This window comes from Corvus brachyrhynchos, unplaced genomic scaffold (genome assembly GCF_000691975.1).
Source record: "Corvus brachyrhynchos isolate BGI_N302 unplaced genomic scaffold, ASM69197v1 scaffold126, whole genome shotgun sequence".
Taxonomy (NCBI): Eukaryota; Metazoa; Chordata; class Aves; order Passeriformes; family Corvidae; genus Corvus; species Corvus brachyrhynchos.
In genome coordinates this window covers 10362981-10380135 of record NW_008239283.1, presented here as the reverse complement: position 1 = coordinate 10380135, position 17155 = coordinate 10362981, and the positions used below count along the sequence as shown (strand labels likewise).

At 39.0% G+C, this 17155-nt stretch overlaps 1 long non-coding RNA gene across 1 annotated transcript in view; it reads right to left on the bottom strand.

Annotated features, from left to right (window-relative positions):
• The window catches only part of LOC108448172, a 36314-nt gene extending 32085 nt beyond the window's left edge, over positions 1-4229 (bottom strand). Inside the window, exon 1 of the long non-coding RNA XR_001863969.1 lies at positions 4124-4229. This is a non-coding gene — a long non-coding RNA (uncharacterized LOC108448172). The remainder of the gene's footprint in view (positions 1-4123) is intronic.
• Between the last annotated feature and the right edge of the window lie 12926 nt (positions 4230-17155).

Sequence of the window (17155 nt, the reverse complement as noted above, 5' to 3'; positions counted from 1 at the left end):
TTAGTTGCAATAAAAAAAAAAAAACCACAACAACAGAGGGTATGCAGTGAATTTTAAAAGCCAGAGTACAGTATGGGACTGATCCGAAGCAGAGGCACTGGCAGGACTCCCTAATCAACAACCGAAGTTGGCAGAAGAAGCATTTGATGCCTCTCAGCAGTTGTGTGCAGCAACAGGTGGAGCAGGGAGGAAGAACAGGCTTTTGAACGACGTTCGAGATGGCCACCCCAGGCCCTATTTCTGGCTGCAGCCCAGCAGGCTTCTCCCTGCCCAGTGCCCTTTCCCTTGGCACTGCTGCAGCATCAAAGCCCTCTTCTGTCTGCTCCTCCCAGGTTTTGCTGACGGCGCTTGGGAAGACACTCAGCACAGCAGAGTGCTGAACTCGCCTGGGCCTTCAAGGAAACCTGTAGGATTCTGGAGTCAGAGGTTGCTCAGTGGTTTTGTTGCAGAACAGATCAATTGCAAAGGCAACATATTTACCCCTTTCTTTCGGACACACAGTAGAAAGAAAAGAGTGAATGAAGCACAAAAATGTTATGGGGTTGGATGTTTTGTTTCCTCATTTCCTGTGGATTCTCTCTGCCTTGAAATATGTAAAATAACTGGCAAAATCAAATACTATAAACATTCAGCACACACACAGAATAATCACAGGACACATTTCACAGAAAAAACCTCGATGTCTAGATATTTTAATCTCTCTTCTCGTTAAGTGGTACTGGACAAAACTCAACAAAAGCAAACTGCGATCCCCATCTAAGCCACTCAAGTCAGCAACAGTTATTAGAAATCAATGCAAATTTTCTGGTCAGTCCTGCTCTCTGATGTTCTAGAAGTGTTTTAAAATTCTTTAGAGGTTTAAGCGGATGGCTTGTGGGTTTGGGTATTTGTGTTAGGGTTTTGTGGTTTTCTTTACTAAGATACTGACAAAAAAAAAAAAAAAAGGGAATGTGGGAAGTTCTAATGGTACTCTCCAACAGGCTTCACTGCAGGCTGAGTTTTTAAGTCAATTTTCATTAATCTGAGCATTCCTGGGGCAGTGTCCCTCAAAAAAGTCTTTGGTGGCACATAACACTGTATAGCACAAAGCCTATGGAATTAACACAGCTGTGTGTCTATGAGTTTGCTCTGTCCACTATGCACTGGTTGGTTGTTTTGGGGCAGAGACACGAAGGTTTTTTCAAACTTGTTTGGTTTCTCTCTGAAGTCATTTTTAGTTATTCTTACCTTCAATCCCCAATGGAATTCAGATAACAGTCTCCAGCTCCTTACCTCCTGTGATAGTGATATCCTCTTACAGTTCCCTGTCCCCAGCTTCTCTCTTGGGATTTTCAACAGGCATTTCTATAAATGTTATAAATGTTCTGAGTGAAGCTTGCAGTATGGAAAGCCTCAACTCTGAACTGTCCTTATGTCATCCGTTAATGTATGGCTGACAAACATATTGCTGGCTCTAAAGTGGCCGATGAAACAGCTGCTAGAACAGCAATCAGTGTTCATTTTTTAGAGTGTCTGCTAGCTCAAGAGTTTATGTACTGGCATTGACATATTAAAGATAACACATTTTTGCTGGCTTTGATTAATAATTAAATTCTGGGGTTTGTTTTATGAGCTCCATGTTGCTCAGCACTGGCAGCTCTGTACCTGTGCCTCTCAGATGCTCACAAATGGCTGATCGTGGAGCACTGGCTGCGATCCCTGGCATTTAGGATCAACTGCACTCATAGCTTCAGATCTTCACACGGGCTCTTCTCACCAATCCTATTCTTGCTGACTAGGAGTCAGATTTCTTCTGATAACTCCTGGCGGAGAGAAGCTGTGTGCCTCACAGAAAAGCGGTGCATGCTGTCTGCTCCAAGCAGGAGCACAGTGATTCCAGAAAGATGCCTCATGTGCACTGCTCTTTGTGCTACAGGAAGCCTCCTCTTCTCATCCCAAAGGCTGACACCGCTCTGACCTTGGCACAGAACCAGCTGGATGCAGTTTGAACTGGTTGGAAGTGGTCTGAACCCATTTGAAGTTTTTTCATCCAGTTTGAATTGGTTGGAACTGTTTTGAACTAGTCAAAACCGTTTTGAACTGTTAAAACTGGTTTCAGCCAGTTTGAATTACTTGGATTTGGTTTGAACTGGTCAGATCTGGTTCAAACTGTCTGGGTCTGGTCTGAACTGGTTTGAACTGGTTGAAAAATGCCTGCAGAGCTGGGTGCTTATATGGCCTCCATGGCTCCTGGGTGCAACTCTGTGAACACAAGATGCCCCTGAGGCCTGTAAACAGGCATGTCAGCAACATATCCACCTCCTCTCTAGAGGTGGTGATGTCTTCAACACAGGCTTTGCCTCGTCTCTTCTAGTTACAAATACCTATTTGAGACTCAAATAATTCACGTCTTTCAGCTCTAGAACCTGTGAATAGTTCTTTTTTGTTTAATTCACCTAGAAACCTTTCTTTCTAGGCATTGTGCATCTGGAAAGATAAACTTTTGCAATGTTTGAAGTGTCTTTAAATTCTATTAGTGCTTTCCAAATTTCTCTGGAATTATTCCACACAAGCAGCAAAAAGTAAAAACATCTGTTCTGCTTCGTCACTTCTTCCAAGCAGCAAATAAACTGCAAGCAGATTTCCTATCCACAAAAAACACATTTCCAAGGTAGCATAAGAAGTGTTTTAAGAACATCATCTAATTCTGCAGCAATACCTTGCATCAGTCTGTTGCTTAGGGCACATATGAAGGTTTTATTAACTAATGTCTTTAGCTCAGTTTTCAAGTTGAGATCTGGTTGAAGATCTCTCCAGATTTCCCAAAGACTTTTGCAACCCTGCCATGTTTGACTTTCCCTAATGACCACCTCTACAAATATGCAATGCAGTAAAATGCAGTAGCTTCACATCACTGCTGCTTTCACTTCTACTGTTATTTTTCTCATCCATCTTATGTCTTTTCTCACAGAGTGGCCACTGAAGACATAATTGTGCATCCATACTCTGCCAAGACAGTAACTTAAGCAATTAATAATGCAATTCACATATTTTTCTCCCACAACTAATACCTTTTTGATTATGCAGAAATGTCTCAACCCCCTAACCACATCCATTCAAGCTTAATTATTCTCAAGCTTGTAAACAATCATATTGTAATCAATCTGATTATTCATCTGTTTTTAATTAACTGCATAAGTGATTGCAAGATATGGGTCCTTGCAGATAAATCCTTTTCTCTGCCTGTAAAAATAATGAAAATAATAGAGTTGCTGAGCATCACAACTACTAGGTTTTTCTCAGCTGTTTAAACAGTAGCCAGGATTGAGTCAGGAAATAAGTACATATACAGAAAAACCTGTGTCAGCAAACTAATGGTACCTTGATCTACACAGTGTGCTATTGTAATCAAAAAACAATCCCTTATAATTTGTGTGTTTAACATCATATCCTCATAATACTGTGTTTTATAATACCTTTAACTTAATAGATAAGATATTTTTTCAGTGTTTTAGTTGTTGGGGTTTTAAAACTATTTTTGTTAATCATTGCTGTTGCTACAAGCAACAGTCTGTGGTATTCTGAATGATCCAGCCAGTGGCATCCTAGTAAAGATCTACCTGTGCCTCAGTGGATTGAATATAATATGAAAAATAGAATGCAATGCTATAAATCAAGAGTACTGCTATCTATAACATTCCAGATTAAAAGAAGCACTATGGAGTTAAAAGAGGCCCCCAGAATGATAGCTAGAATTATCATGAAAACTCATCTACAAAGAATGGAAAACACTAGGCTTGCTTATCTTAAAGAGATTAATAAGACAGGCTACCAAAAAAAGCATATGCACTCATAAAAGAAGCACTGGAAGCTTCTGTCCTTAAGCGTAAAACAAAAGCATCAGTCATTTGCTTTCAAGGGGAGCAGTTGCAGAAGAGAAAAATATTTTGATGAAGGAAGACAATTTGTTGCGTTAGAAGGAAAGTCCTGCACCCTTACTCACCAAATCAATAAACAGTGACACTCATCACTACAAGTTACATTGGTACCAAGTATAGCTCCAAGAAACGTACAGAGCTGCTGGAGAGGGGAGGAGGAGGGGAATCCCACAAAACAAACAAACAAAATAAATCAAAAAGCTTACCTCATGCTTCAGGGTTAAATCAACTCCAAGGCAACCCTGATTAAGATGGTTGCAAACTATTCCAACTGTGCCAAGCATAAGATTTCTCATACCCTCCTTTATAACATTCAGGGCTGCCCACTGTCAGCCAAGGGACTGATTCATAATTCCCAATTTATGTTGCAGATATTCTTATCACACATTTACTCCAAAGCACTGCCATCAAAGAAAATGTTTGATGAAAGAAAATCTTTCCATTCTGTTCCTCAGAAAAAAATGGAAGTTAAAGAAAGAAAAATCTCAGGTGAACAGACCATCTTCATTTTTTCTTTATTACTGATTCTTCTACATCAGCTTTTGGAGTGTTTTCAGGAAGATTTAGAAGAGAGAAAAGCATTTCACACACAGACAAAATAAAAATGAGGAAGCCACTTACTAAATTACAAGTAGCAATTTACCCCTCCAACACTTGCAATGCAACTGCCCTATACTGAATGTCACTCTTAAAAGTTCTCACTCAGGTCTCACTTACCACTGTCGCCTGAGGTGAACCATAATCCACAAAACCACCGTGACAAATTACAATCATCTGTCAAACAACTTTCCGCATTCTTCCTGCAAGCATGACCAAAGCGGCTCAGAAGATTTTCTTATTTTGTTTATTATTTCCAGTGCTCACTTTCAGTTTCTTTCTGAAATTATTTTTGTAAACCTTCTGTAAATCTTTCCCAGTGATTCCCAGTGAGAGTATATTTATGGGTATATCAGGCTAATAATATCTTTACTGTTTGCTTTTCAAGTGAGAAAGAAATAGATTAAATTATTGAAAAAGGAGCAATTAACAGAATTATTTATTTAGAACTTCCCTTATTTGAAGAAAAAAAGAGGAAAAAACCCTCAGTGATGAAGTAATGTACCCCCGTGTTATTTTGGAGAGGATGTCATACAGATGCATTCAGAATATTTGCATACAACCCTAAAGCTGCCTGCATAAAAGTTAAAGTGGGGTGGGAATTAAGATGCTGACTTATAAATTTAAACTAATAACTGCCATATAAAAGCATATGTCATCAGTATATCAGGGATTGCTTCTATTGCTAGAAATAGATAAATTTGGAGGATGTGCAAAGGTGGAGGATGAGCAAAGTTGTTAGAACAGATTTTCAGAGGATGGCTTCAGCAGTGGCTTGACATACACTGGCCTGGAGTGACACCTGATCCGTGACCAGTCTGTTTGAATGCCATGTTCAGAGAAGAGTAGAGGCTGGGTGCTCACCAGAGAGGCCTTGAATACCTATCTGCAGCTGGAAGAGCCAATTATAAAAGTGGAGTAGTTTCTACCATTTATTAGCAGGTGACGTCCTACACTGCCCAGCCTGAAATTGGAGTCAGCCAGACTGAAAGAGGAGGACCACACTGGCCCTAACAGTTTTAATTCATGCAGGCCTAGAGAAATGCTGAATCTAAAAAAGAAAACTAAAAATCCTGACAAACCTAAGCTGAAAATCTCTGAAAGTAAAATATATCTTACTCCAAGAACAATGGAAAAAAACTTCATCCAAACCTCTCAGAGCCTAAAATAGTTGGACTTGAATATGGTTGGATATATCAGCAATACCTCATATAATTAAAGTACTGGGGTTTTCTGCTAACTGCTTCACAGATCCTTGTTATCTGAACCCTGACCTCACATTTTACAGGCTACTCTGAACAGGCAAAACAAAATGTTAAGAAAAACTTGTTTTAGTTTGGATTTGGATTTCATTTTTTTATCAAGGAATTGATTTTTGCTGTCCTATCTCAGGTTCCTATTTATATACAACTAATGTAAACTACCAAAATATTGGAGAACAATGGAGTCCAGAGAGGTGTAAACTGAGGCTTTCTGGAGCACTTCCTGTCCTAACTAAAACCAAGCAATATGGCACTGGAATTTTCTGTGGGTTTTCCAGTTAGCCCCCATTTGGTGCAGCCATGCCACTGCTGTTTTGGTGTTTACCTCTTCGATCAAGCTACTCTGTGCTTAAGAAAGACTGAGAAATGCCTAAAGAAAACTTTTGCCATTTCTTTGCAGAGAGTGACAGCGGTAATAATTAATATCTCTGTGCTGCACAAACAGTGAAATCAGATGCACAGTTTATCAAGAGTCTGTGTATGTAATTTTTCTATTAACAATTCTGCAGACAGAGCATTGATAATTGTGCCTGTGGTGAATCCCAATGAGGCGTATTTGCCTGACATTGTTGCAGAAGGGATAAAATTAATATATGCATTTTAAATTTTTATTATTATGTTTTTACTGAAGTGTGGGGGCCTGAAGTTTCATGACTGTTTTAATGCAATTGGTTCCACTTAGGAATGATGACATGTTGAAATGTGATGTTCTGAATGCTTCCAGGTAATTGGAATTCAGTCAGCAACAACACTGGGCATTGTCACAGGTTTTAAATAAAAAGGTTTATCTTCCTCTTTTATATTATGGAATATGATGCATCATATTATACAACATCATGATCCTACATGACAGCCTCTCAAACAGAAATTTTAAAAGTTTGCTTCACTCTACACACTCCTGAATTTGGATCACAAGAGCACATTTTGAAGGGCCTGCATATGCAGTCAACACTTCCCAATTCCCTTGCTCACATGAATGGCCACATTAATTCCTGGTACAACTCTGATTATTTGTACAGCATTTTAACCCCCTCAGGGAAGAATCTGAGTCACTGTTGATGCTGTTTACACTCACTGTGCATCCTTCCCCAGAGCTGTTGGAGGGAGATCTCAGCCACAAGGAAAGAGGGCCGTTGTGTCGAAACTTATGGCAGAAGTTAAGAGTACTGCATAAACTCGGGGGTTGTCATGGGAAAAACAGCCTGGCACTCACTGATTCTTCCAGTAAATTAATTTCTTTCATATTAGGACAGGGAAACAACTAAAGGTGAGCTGGCTGTCTGGGAAGAGAGAAGACTTTTCTGCTATTGAAACCTTAAATCATATCTCAAACAAAATTAAAACTGAACTAAAACAGATGGTGAAAACTGAGGGTAAATTTTCGCATTCTCCACCATTTAGTTCCCATCCAGCTCTGATGAAGATGTACTGAATTTTCTTCCAGAAAATGTCCACCTGAGTTTTCCCCCCTGCTCTTTTTTAGGCAGGGAACAGCTATCTTTCTGAATATTTGTTTGTACCTCAAAGATTAGGAGCCCAGGGTGGGGTTGATAGTTCTGAGAATGGGATAAAATACACACCTCTGATATTCTACAATAGTTTTTTCTCCAAATATATTTCTTTGTCTGGATGATTCAAGGGGTAAAATATAATTTAAAGTTAAAACATCAGTAAGAGACTTAAAAGCCCATCACTGTTCCACACCTCATGTTTCTTTTGAACAGAGAAAAGCAAGACTTCTCTATGTCATGGAGGACCAAAAGTTGAGACATACATTTCAGTCTAATGCTTTAGATGTAAAACTAAACTCCTTCTGATAAGGATACCAGCTTTAGCTATAAATTTTGTCTTGCAAATGCAGGAAAATACCACTAAGGCTTCTCATCTGTTTGCCAGGGCTTTGACTGTAACAATTTCTACACTCCAGTGTAGATGTTGAATTATTTGTAAAGTCTGACTTAGACTCTTATAGTCACCTTCTGACCTTTAGTTAAATCCAAAAAATTGCTACCAGCTGAAAATGATTTGGTGGCTTGAGTAGCAAGGCTGGATTCAGGAACAAATATCTGCCTAAATCCTGCCACTGGAGATAGATGCTTCTGCAGCAACTCTCAGTCTGAAAAGACCATGATAATCCAATCATCCTTAAGGATTCTATTTCATGTATCTCTCAAGCTCTAGTTGCCTCTTCATCTGTACAAGAAGACATTCCATTCTGTGAGAGAATGTCATGCACAGTGAAAGATGCTTGGTTTGTTTTAACCATCAGAGCTCAAGTGCAGTCAATACAGGTACCTATTTCACCTTGACTGAACGTCTGGTTCCTGGGCATCTGATGGAGCAGGAAATAAGTTACTTTGTAATCCATATCTGAAAAAAACAGTTTATGCTCCTGTCTTCTTTATTTCTGTGTGTATGAAAATGAAATAAGCAAAGGGAGATTTCTAGCAGAACCCTTAATTTTGTGGGCACAATGTGTAACCTTTTAAGGTGCTCAGTAACACAATAAGGGGAAGGAAAAGTTTCTGCCTCTGTGTGTGATACTCCTTAGCAGGCAGACAAGAAAAAGCAACCAATTCTCACACACCCATAGCTCCTATCTTACTTTCTTCCTTTCTTAAGCTTATTTTTAATAGTTCAGAAGTCCATAGTGGGTAACTTCAGCTTTCTCTCTCCACCTTCACTTCTCTGTATTGTGAGGAAAACACCTGGACAGAAGGACATGACAGGGATTGGGGCAGGATGCTGTGGTAAACAAAGATTTTTTTTTCCCTTTACATTGAGCATAAGTCATTAATTTTTGATGTTATGAGATTAATCTGTGCACAAAGCAGAAAACCCACTGACTGATATTTCCCTGGAACAGATGTTCTAAATGCCAAGCAGCAAAGAAATCTCTGTGCAGAACAAAGGCAATCTGGTGCCCTCCCTAAAAGGTTAAGATACAATTACAATTCTTAGTGTTCCTGAATGTTGGTCCAACCAGTCCATATATGGTCCAATCACCTGTATGTTAGGACCATATGCTCAACACAGTCAGTCACAAGACTACTCAGCAGAGCTTTAGTTGTTACTGCGTTGGACTGGAGTTTAAACCTCAGTTTCCTGTGTGTGAATATTGCCACGGAATTTAGTGGCAAAGTGGCCTGAATAAGTAGGGTCATAGTGTTTAGTTTGATAATACTGATGCCCAGTATCTGTGGTTTGACAACTAAAATGGGCTTGGAAAATCTGACTTTTAGCTCTCCCACAGACCCACTGTATGATTACAGCCAAGCCAAACAAGCTCTCTGTGCCTTAGTTTCCCTGCATGCCAGTAGGATATAATAATTATTTCTCTACTGATTAATTTAGATTGGAAGACAGTTTTTTGACTGGTTTGGGTGGGTTTGGTTTGGTTTGGTTCTTCTACAAAGGAATATAGCTCACTATGTGTCTCAGCATCTCTGGCTGGAATTACCTGATGTCACTCTTCTCAAGATAATAATGACAAGACAAGCATAAAGTTCTCTCTTTTCAAAGCATGCATTCCCTGGGATGCAGTATTGTTTTCTGCTGGCCAGCCTCAACTAGGCAGTTTCAGGCCAGATGGAAGGCCACCCACCTCCAGAGACTGCTCTCCACACACAGAGGTTGCTCTGGAAGCGTTTGGAGGCCCCTCTGCCCTTTAGGTAAGAAACATTGAAGCCACTGTGAGAAAATTTCACTCCTGCCTGCCAATTTAACCACATGATGTTGTCACAGAATAGGTGGGACACGTTAGGCATTAAGCCCAGCCACAGGGCATGACAGCACATTCCCACAACACATGACATGATCTTGAGTCTGATGTAAGATTCAGGGCAGAGCAACATGTTTCCCTGAGTCATGCCAAGATGATCCAGAGATAGGATGAAGTCATGCCCATGCCCCAGAGTAGGCAGATGTGAGAACAGGTCTGAGAACTCTGCAAGGGCTCAAAGAACCAAAAGTACAAAGGCTGTACTATATAGTTTGCACATGCAGAGGGTCGAGGCTGATAGTGAATACCAATTGACTAGAACAATTACTTATGTTATTTATATTATTATGTACTGCAGCAGCACCTTAAAAATTGTCAGAAAGGTTTGTACTTTGTGCAAGCTGTGATATCTGACTTTAGAAATCAGTTCAAGTGTATTTAAAAGCATAACAGCACAAAATGGGCTTCTTAAAAACAGAACAGGCCACTGTGGGGGCAAAGCAATACAGGAAAGTATTGTTTATATGATTTTCTTTCCCTGCTCCTTCCAGACAATTACAGTGTCGATTTGTAAACCACTATAAACCACTATAAAACTAAAGTGCTTTAACAAGAGAAAATTAGTTAAGGAAAAATGTAGCTTTCAAGTACAGGAGCAGGTAAACTACTTCCAAATCAAAAGTTCAATTTAATCTGAAAGGAAAACAAATCCATCAATGTCTATTCAATTTGCACTAAAGCCTAGAGGGGCGCTCAACTCAGTTTCAACTGTGTCTATATATATGCTGTTTAAGTCTTAAGCTCTCTGTTTTCTCAACCTAAGCTTTGCACTTGGCTAATTTAATTTTCATTTCACACATCTGTGCATGTCTAAAAATTGTTGATTTTTTTTCTAGTAGACCTTTAGTTATTCAGCTTTGTTTGGGGTTTTCTTGTATTTGTTTATTTTTTGTCCTAAATGCCAAGATATTTTTCACTTCACTTAGCACTTGACAATTTTAGCAACAGTGATGATCCCACAGTGAGGTTGTTCAAAAGCACATGGGCAACTTCACCATACCAGACCTTTCTTTACAGTGGGAGACTGTAGAAATACATTCCCATGACCTGTGTTGGACCAAAAAAGCTGTTACCAAAAAAGCTGAACTATCTCAGTTAGCAGCCCAACTAGGACAACTCACAGGAAAGGAGAAATGTGGGAAACCAGTGTTTGGCTTTGCTGTTATTATTCAGTGTGTTTCTCTAGCAGCAATGGTCTGCTTTACAAAACAAAGCCAGTAAAGCTGTACTGGCTTTTTGTGAACAGGTTTTGGCTGCAGGGGTGGATTCTGTGAGAAGCTGCCGGAAGCTTCCACCTTGTCTGACAGAGCTGGTGCTGCCCGAGGCTGAGTCCATGAGTGATGGTGGTAGAACCTCTGGTATTCCTCCAGGATCTGATCCCTGGCTGCTTGGACAGTTTCTCTGTATTACATCCAAACTACCTGTCCTTGCTTCCTTTTTGCCTTATTTTGTGCTATACTTATTTAATTTTATTTTGTTTGTTGAGGTTGTGAGATTCCTACATGGACAGAATCTCCCACCAAGCTGTGTGAGTGCAAGTTTCCATTCCCCCTTTTAATATCAGCTCTTTACACATTAATTAGTTACTATGTGCTGGTGTGCCCTGAAGTCCCTATGTAAAAGAAACATCCCATTGACACACAGATGAGGTTCTGAAGAAAAGAAGAATCAAGAACTAATCCGACTTTTTCCCTTAGAGAAGTATCTTAATCAAAGTCTTCTGTAGTGCTAGTGAAAAAATCCAGATGTTCTTAATCTGTTCTTTTCTCTTTATATCCTTTATGAATAGATATCCTATAAAACTAAATAGCCAACCAAATGCTGTGAGTTTTGTTTAAAAAGGAGAAAAAAATTAAAAGGAAAAAAAAAAAGCGATGCCACTGAGAATGTGAAAGTCTTGGAACTTTTCTACACATCGATGTTGAGTCAGAGCCATCAGTTCTTCAAAATTCTTTCAAAACTCTAAGGGGAGAATTTACAGAAAACTAATATTAGTAAGAAACCCCAGGCCTTTTCTGTCCTTTGTTCTGCAGTGTGAAATTAAACTTGTTTTGTTGAATCTCTAGCAGTTTCACTCTGCTAATCCATTACTGCACAAGAGCCTGTAGGAACTACCAAAACTTGTGATCTCACTTATTCTTCACCACCATTTACTCAGAATTCTTGCCATGCTTTTCTTTGAGTCTCAAACTCAAACACTAGGAAATGTTTTGTGGCCTGGTACATGTGGTGGTGTGTGCTATATATCTTCCATGGGCTTCCTGAAGTCAGATTTCTGTTGAATGGTCACGGTACCCAGGACTATGTATCCCAGTTTGCCCCTTCCTTTCCTCTGTTCCCTTGATTCAGAAATCCCAATAAAAACCATCCATGTTCCCAAAACAACTGCAGTTGGAAAACCACTGACAATCCTCATCCTAATCTATCAAATCTGGCAGTCGTTGTACTTTAGTATGGAAAGGGGCACACTGGAACCACCTGACAATGCAGCAGGCTAAGCAGAGGTGATATTCATGCCTTACTCTGGAAAAATCTGCACTTTTTGTAAAATTGTCTAAACGCCATGAGGCACTCAGCTGAAGGCTGGAGGTTTTGTTGGTTTGTATAAACTGTATCTCCAATGGTATAAAACCTTTTCCAAAGCAGGGTTGTGTTGAAAGATTTAATTCTGTCAAACACTTACTTGAAGTGGCAAAGGCCAAATAATATCCCAAGTGTCTGAAAGAGCATATTTTTTCACATGCCTAATATTTTAAAGTAAAAGCAAGTGGGAAGAAGAATGGGTTTGCCTCTTCCACTCAGATCAATGCTTTTAAGCACTTTTTTATGCAGGGAAAAGAAAGAGCAACATTCTTAATGCTTCCAAAATGACTGGAAAGTCACCTTTAAGCAATTTGTGTCCTTAAGAGAGATGCTTGATGAATTTCCTGTCGTTTTCTGCTTTGCAGCAAATTTTCAGTCTGTGAATGAGTTTTAGCTTCTCATATAGAGTCTAGTGACTAAGCTTAGTGTGGGTGTACACACTGTGTAAATCAGCTACAGAGCTGAAAAGCTCCAAGTCAGGCTTAAGAAATATTTGCAGTAGAGAGGGGATTTGATTACATGTTGAGGAAATCTATTTCTTGCAGGTTTTTAAATGATATTTTATCTCCTACTTGCCCAAAGACATTGTCAGCAAGTGGAAAAATAAGCAGAAGCTAATTTTGCCCTTTTGATACCTTGTTGGCTCATGGCTTGCCTGAGAGGCCATACTCCACTGCAATTCTGCAGCAGCTCTCCCATGGTCCATAATACCACAGTGGTCTTATACTGCCTTAAAAAAAAGAAAGAATTCAGCTCAAAGACTTCACATTTCTTGTTCACATATCTGTAGGTCGGGTGCTTACCTCACATCTGAACAGCTAAGAAGCTTGACAATTAACATGCAAATGCTGTGGGTGAATGAATTTTTCCTTTTGCCTTCCTGACCCCTTGACTGAAGCAACCTAAATGAGAGCTTGTATTTAATCAAAGAGGAGCTCCCCGAGGAGAAAGTGTAACTTCTGATACTCTTCATGGCAGCACAATAATTAGGTGTCCCCTTCAGAGAGGAACGAGCAGAATGCTTCATTCATATCAGGAGGCTTTCACAGATCTTCCCCACGGGGCAAAATTTCTTTAGAAGGACTCCTGTCCCTCATGCATTGATTTACAGTCTAACAACTTGCAGAATTGTTTTACATGGATTGATCTTGTCATGTATTATCCACCTTGCCATAGCAGAGCTACCGAGAAGGTTTCTAAATGGTACATCAGGCTGCCCATAGAATATTAACACAACAATCCTGACCTAAGGGGAAAGGTAGAATTTAAAAAAGGGAAAAAATAGGATCATTTTATAAATTTTGAGATTCTTGAAGTTATATGTTCAATATGTTTGAATGGGAAAATGCAGGAAGATGATAAAACTATGGAAAATGTGGGTTTTATTGATTTAAAGGAATTTTTCATAGTGAAATATTTTTAAATCATGCCAATTTTTATTCTAAAGTCATGACTTGAAAAAGAAATTCCTTAGGGCAAGGCTGAAAGTGTTGGATGCCCCAAAGCAGTGCAGTATTATTGAATACTTGGAGAAAAGTAAGAATTTCTCTGTATCTCTGTCCCATCCCATGGTCACTCCAGGCCGGCTTACACTGATTGGGTATGGCTGATTTTGGAGAGGATTGCCCAAGCACCAGCTGGAACAGAGTGAAACTCTTTGCCTTCTTCAAAGTTTCAACTGCTATGAATACGCTCAACCATAACTAAGTTTTTCATTAAACTCCTGAATTTATTTACAATACAGTTTTCTATTTTGATCCACATTTTTGAAGCACTCAGTTGGTCACCATCCTCTCCACGAACAGAAGAATTTTGATCCATGGCAGACAGTGAAAAATATACTCCTGATGAAGATTTCCAAGCCTAGGAATATCAGCAAGATGAAACAGTCCCTTGTTAAGGGATCTGACAACAACTCAGATCTGGCCACCTCAGTCTGAAGTTATCCTCTTTAAGACCGTCTTTATGAAGCCAATGAATCTTTCAGTATCCAAAAAAAGAGGAATTAATGAAAACTTCATTAAACTGAGTCAGCATGTTGCCATTGGCACTGTTTTTACATGGAAGATGCACATGTAGTAGAGTGTCTAATAGCTTAAATAAATCCTTAAAATGTCTGTGCTACCTCCATTGGTTGGACATGAATGAAACAAGGCATCCAAGTTCCCCGGTGCCTTCCTATTAAAACATGTTATCAGTATGTCTGTTATGGGTATTTCCCAATGACTTAATTAATGCTGTTTTGATCCTAAAAAAACAAGCAGCTGAGTACTGCTTATGTAGTTGGCAATGAAAATTAGTCTGGTTGAAAAATTTTTATTAAATCTTTCTGCCCCTTTTTTTTTTTTTTAACAGAAAGTGTTTCCTCCAGTTTTTGTTGGGTTTTTTTTTTACTATTATGTTTTATTATGAGAAGTGAGTTTTTGATAAGTTGCCAAGATGCCTGATGGGAATCACAGATCTGACATTTCACTTTTCTAACTTCCTCTGTGGGGCAGATTCCCTGCTGCATTTTTTTCTATTTTATGTAGAAGGCTCAGTTTCTCTAAAATACCTATGAATATTGGCTCCAGCAGAGCTAATTTTATATCCAGATTGCTTACTGTCTGAAGCACCTGCCTTTACTTTAAACCTCATATTTTTGTCCATATTACCAACCATGCACTGCTTTCCAGTCAAGAGTTTTCTATTTTCATTTAATATGGCTAAACATTTATTCATATTACATCACCAGACTGACAGAGAAGACAAGAGCATTCAAAGTCTGCTTAAAATGAAATTTCACAGATTCCCCTACCAGAATGAACTGAATTTTACAGACATTTAAAATAGCCACCTGCCCATGTTGGTCTTTTTCTCACACATATAGCTAAATGTTACAAGAAGTAATTGGTAGAATTATCTCCTGTGTTTTTTACTATATTAAATCCAAGTGTAAAACATAAACGGTTTAAGATAACACTTATGCTAGATAGCAGATTTAAAGTGGAAATCCATAACAAGTTAAGGATTTTCTTTAGATTAATACCGTGCTTGCTACAATGCACAAACAAAGCCAAAATGCACAAAGGAAACAGGACTGCTACAATATCTGTAGTTTCTTGACTGATTCAGTAATTTGTCTTGAATCACCTGGCACATCGCATTGTGTTTAATCAGAGGCAGAATTATGTTCCTACCTCTCTGAGGCTCTGCAGTCTCTGACTCAAAACTGAACTGTCTGTATTAACTCAGATTGGCTTTTGCTGACATTCTGCTGGCTGCATCTTAGGTAATTGGCTCAGTCTCATGCAAATCGTCTGAAATTTACAGAGAGCCTATATGAGACTTAACATTATTCTAAGAATGAAAGCCTGCTTCCTAAACCTCCCCAATCAATACAGTTTTCATCAATACTCAAAAACATGGAACACATGGTATGATGAGGGATGGAGAACAAAGCACACACAGCACAACACAGGTTTATTATCAGCCCTTTTTACTCAGATTTATACACAAGTCCTAAATATAGGTCAACACCTGTCATGCAGAAAACTCAATAATACAGTCAGTTAAAATTTCAAGAGTAGATTATTCCCACTTGGTTTTGCTGTCTTCCTTTTAAAATTTGAAGGAAGTGCAGGAGTCCTTTTGAGAAAGAGAGGGAAGGCATGGGGATTTGGGGGTTATTCTGTTTTTACACTGTTCCTTTAGTCAGTATTTATAAATGTCACTTCTGTCTATTGGCACCTGCTTTTCTCAAGCTGCTGCAAATGAATTGCAATTGCTTTAGCTGCCATTCAGAGACTTTAGGAATAAATATCTACATGTATCCCTCACACAGTGAGGCATAGGCATTTATCTTTTGGATGCCAAATTAAATACCTTCTTGTCTTGGTGCACAGGGGTATTCATCATGAAAATAATCCAGTCAAATGCTTGCTATCAGCTGTAGCCAGACAGCTCGATTGGTGTGAGCGGCCCAAGAGTAGCCTCTGCTGCTGTTGGATAGAGCTGCCCAAAGAATTACTTCATAAGAACCGTGGTGGAGAATGAAGAATGGATGCAGTTAATAATAGGGAAATTGCCTAGTGATGAGAAACACAGCAGTGACAAAAAAACTCTGACCGTTGTCTAAACACCCTATTTTCTATACTGTTAAGTCACTGGCAGGGACAAATGCAAGGCACCAATGCCCAGGTTCTTTGATTAAGCCATACAGCATTCAGTAGAAATCCTGCTGTTAATGTGTGATGCATAATCTGTAGCCAGGATGTAATCACATTCCAGCTTATGCAGAACACCGTACTGCCTTTGAGTGAGAAAAGTTAATTTATACTCCACCAACATTTTGGTTATGCATGTGTGTGCATCCAGTTGCTCCAGGCTCCAGGTAAATGATACAGTCTAGACTTCATGTAGTTCATCAGATCAATATTCTATCTCATTACATGGATGGAATTCGCAATGCCCTCCAAAGTCCAATTTTATTTCTTTCACCTCTCAAATTAAACACTGCCTTAAAGGTTTGCTTGATGGATTACTCTGTTTTATCTGATGATGGTCTTCAAGGCACATGTGGAAGTATATCTTATCCCATTAGTAAAGATCATTAGCTACAGCATAATTGCCTCTCTATGACACATAATAGTTTCATCTATTATTATCGTTCCTGTCCTGTAATTCAATTTCATGATTATGGTTTAACAAATCAAGGGGCACGGCAAACAATATATTTTAGCCATCATTTAAAGTAAAGTCATGTTGCTGACAAGATTCATAGGGTGGTGCTACAAGACATTTTGTGGTTTGACTCTTTTTGGTTTACTGAAAAATTCTCCGTTCTCTCTCATTTCCTAACATAGAAAAATATTGAATCAGAAAAAAAAAACCAACAAAGCTACATTATGCCTTCATTGCATATCGTGGCCTCTTGTTTCTTTAGGAGAACATCTGTACCTTGCTTGGGGCTTTCCCAGCATTAAGGGTAGCCCTTGTTTCTAGGGGATCAGGATTATGAAACAATGACAGTGTTT